Below are 3644 nucleotides of genomic sequence, written 5' to 3' on the forward strand. Positions count from 1 at the left end.
TGGGGGCGTAGCCCATGTGATCTGCCGTGGGTATCCGGGGTCGTACCCCCACAGATGGTCATTGTGTTTTGAATTGAATAATAATTATCACTAATTCTCAGCGAATTGGTACATTTACATCACAGGTTGCACAATAAACACCGCAAGGAAACAAACTCTGAAAAGGGGAAAGTCATTGAAATTCAGTTAACTGTTGGATAGCTTCATCTCCGTTTGATGAAAAAAAGAAAACATACAAAAAGGAGATTTTTTTTTTTTGTTAAGATCAGATGGTAGTGCATGATGTACTTGGATCATCATCCGAGATGCAGACGCGTGTTATGGATATAGTATCCTCAATTCCCCCTTCAATAAAAATAGTTTTTTTTTCTGGCTCACACACAACAGCCTAATGATAGGGCACATGCAGGCAAATTATGTGGCAATCGAAGTATAATAAAACAATAATATACTTTCTGTTACCAATTAAGTTGACACATAAGAGAAACAAGAGTCAACCTGAAGTCAACCATCCCAACAGCAGTCAACTGAACTAAGCAGGTGCGTAGATCCAGTAGCTCTGAGCGAAATAACTAGCAACCAGCAACAGATGCGTCAAAGGTACTCAAAGTGATAAACGACATCGCAGGGATCCCTTGAGAAGTCAAGAACTTTGCACGGGCGTACGGCAAAAATCAATACAGGCTGTGCAAGAACAGGAGCCAAAATCGCCAGATCTAATCTAGCCCAACAAGCAGTAGAGCAGGGACCATCAGGAGTTCAGTACAACGAAGGCGGCCGGACCGCCGGAGAGGCGGTCTGGGTCATGGCGACTTGGTTCTTGGCGCCATCACCGATGAGGCGCTCGGAGTCGGTGAAGGCAGCATAGGACGGGGTGGTGCGGTTGCCCTGGTGGTTGGCGATGATCTCGACGCGGTCGTGCTGCCAGATGCCGAAACACGAGTTGGTGATGCCGAGGTCGATCCCGATAATAGCCGGGTCCTCGACCTTGCCGGTCATCCCTGCTTGCTACCTGACGGGAGGACAGCGAGACAGAGGGGCGGCGGCGGGTCGAAGAACAGGGGAGAGGAAGGAGGTTGCGGGTGGCGGATGGAAAAGCCGGTCAAACCAATGTCTCAAAAGAGGAGACTTTTGTATTTTTATTAATTGATGTTTGAATTGATAAAAAAATCGTCTATGTAAGGACTTTTAAAGAAAAGCTTCAAATTTGTCCTGTAAGTACTACAATCAAGGTTGTCCTCTGCTTTTTCCGATGCCTGCAACAAGTGTATGTTAATCCTATGCTTTGTACCGTGCACCAATGTATATATGCACCGTATACACACATCCTCTGCTTTGAAAGGAAGGAAAACGTAACAGAGCATAGCAGAAACGCAACACCTGCAACTCTGCTACTTTTGGGCCATAATGTTGTTCTCCTCCGTCCAGAGTTTGTCCTTCCGCTTTTCCGACCCTTGCAAGCACCATATCCCCTTGCTACTTTGCCTTCTTTGCATGCTAACCAAAATGTAACGGAGAAGATCGATCTGCAAAATGTTAACAGCAGTGAGGTGGAGGGCAACTGGGGATGGGCGACGCCACCACAGCTCACGCGTGCTCAGCTTTTTTCGCACTGCTTGAAAAAAAAATCCGGGCCATCATGCTCGGGTTCTTTTGCTTATGGGCCTAGGCTCCTTTGTATATATATCGTGGCCTACCTTGGAAGACAGCAGCTCACAGAAACTGTTTGCTCAAAGGAATCAAGTCCTCCTAGGTAGAGAGTGTCAGAGGCAGTAGATACTCCTTTGGTTGTTGAACGATGTTGTATGATGTGTTCAGGAATGCTCCACGTACTCGACAGCAGCATCAGGATTCAGGAAGTAATTAACTGAGTAACCGTGTCATGCTGTTACTCCTTCGTTTGAGGAATGATGGTGTATGATGTGTTCAGGAATGCTCCACTCGACAGCAGCATCAGGATGTAACGGAGTAAGCGTGTGATCATTCGGCGCAAAAATTAGTTTGCAAGATAAGAAACTTGCTCTTGCGTCGCAAGGCCATATTATCAGAAATAAATGACGTTTGATATTGAGGTAATTTGTATTACTTTTGGCTCACCTACATGTTCAGGGCACCTACATGTGCAGTCGTACTGCTTCACGTAGTACCCCTTACTATGCACTCTAGTATTTTCAAGTATCTTTATTTTTGCATTGATAGTGTAATAATTAGTTGTTGCATGCAGGGATCCTTGCTTATGGCAGAGCCGCATGGTGCTAGCTTGCAGTGGTCAGTAGGAGTCAGATCCGATCGGTAGATGAAGCTCACCTGTATCTAGCACACAATACACATACTCTGTTTGCTCCATTGCTTTTACTCCGGCTATCGATCATTCCTGGTGACACGCAGGCTGTCGATGAAGGCCTCCCAATGACATACTACCAAATCATGTTAACGGGAGACCAAGGTGCTGGAAAGCCTGGCGATGCTCTTGTAGTCTTGGGCATGTGTATATTTCTTCACTGCATAACAATTTTTTTATGTAATGGGCCTATATATATTTGTTCAAGTAATGAACCTGAGGTCCTGGATTTTATAATGAACTGAACATGTGGTGATGAAATCTTTTGTAGTACAACAATAACAGGAACCAGCAGACATGGTAGGCTGATCCTGATCGATGTTCCTGAAATCAGGCAAATCATTCTTGATGTCGATGCCCAAAACACGATATCATGTCGATTATTATGGGGTTGTCCTCTGCATTTCCTATCTCCACAGCAGCACCATATCCTGTGCCGTTTCGTATGCACAACACCAATATATACATACAGTTCCTCTGCTTTCTAGGATGGAATGAAAACGGAAGACAACCTGCCTGCTTAATAATACTTTGAAGCATGGGAAAAGCTGTGCATTGTGTATATATGAAGAGATCAAAGAGGAAGTAGATCAGAGCAGAAAGAAAGCAGAGCAATAGTCATGCTGTGCCAAGGTCGCTTGGGCTCTCTGTGGCCCTGGACTCAGGCTGACACAGGAAAAAAGAAATCTCATGCACAACGTATACCTCTTGGCATCATCGGTATGGATAAGCAAGCCCAATCAGTTTTGCCACGCACTCCGCCTCCAAACTAGTACTGCAAATCCATCATCAACTCGTCTCGTTGTGGTGATATATATGCAAAAGCGCCTATCAGCGAGAGCCGGCATCAGGCGCAATTAAATTCCTTGGTAACATTTTTTTTGTTACTGATCAAGTTTGCTCTGATTGCACCATGCGGACAATGGGTATATGTACAACGATGGTGCACTGCCACCAACTCTTCTTTAGAGTTATTTATTTATCACCAGCTTTGCTTTCAACGACAAGACAAATTTCTCCACCTGCTACACCCAAACAATACGGCAAGAGCTAGCTTCACTGATACAATAACAACCGTCTTCTTCTGTTGGCTTGCCTTATAATTGACCTATATATACTTAGTCTTAAACTGGACGTGATGACCAGACAATAATGCACTTCAAAAATTCACAAAACAAACTAAATGTTGTGTCGGATTGGTGTGACCTCTTTGGAGTTTAGCACTAGTATATATCTATTGTACTGGTAATCAAGAAACCAATCCAGTTTTTAAGTAGATTAGGTTTTATACTAGATAGAGGAC

General features: G+C 44.3%; 1 non-coding gene across 1 annotated transcript; it reads right to left on the minus strand.

The window, feature by feature from the left end:
- Nucleotides 1-259: 259 nt before the first annotated feature.
- LOC136490428 (small nucleolar RNA Z195/SNORD33/SNORD32 family) lies at nucleotides 260-346 on the minus strand. The gene has a single exon (XR_010767718.1). It is a non-coding gene; the product is annotated as a small nucleolar RNA Z195/SNORD33/SNORD32 family (small nucleolar RNA).
- Nucleotides 347-3644: the final 3298 nt, after the last annotated feature.

The sequence above is a fragment of the Miscanthus floridulus genome, chromosome 10, assembly GCF_019320115.1.
Source record: "Miscanthus floridulus cultivar M001 chromosome 10, ASM1932011v1, whole genome shotgun sequence".
NCBI classification, from domain to species: Eukaryota; Viridiplantae; Streptophyta; class Magnoliopsida; order Poales; family Poaceae; genus Miscanthus; species Miscanthus floridulus.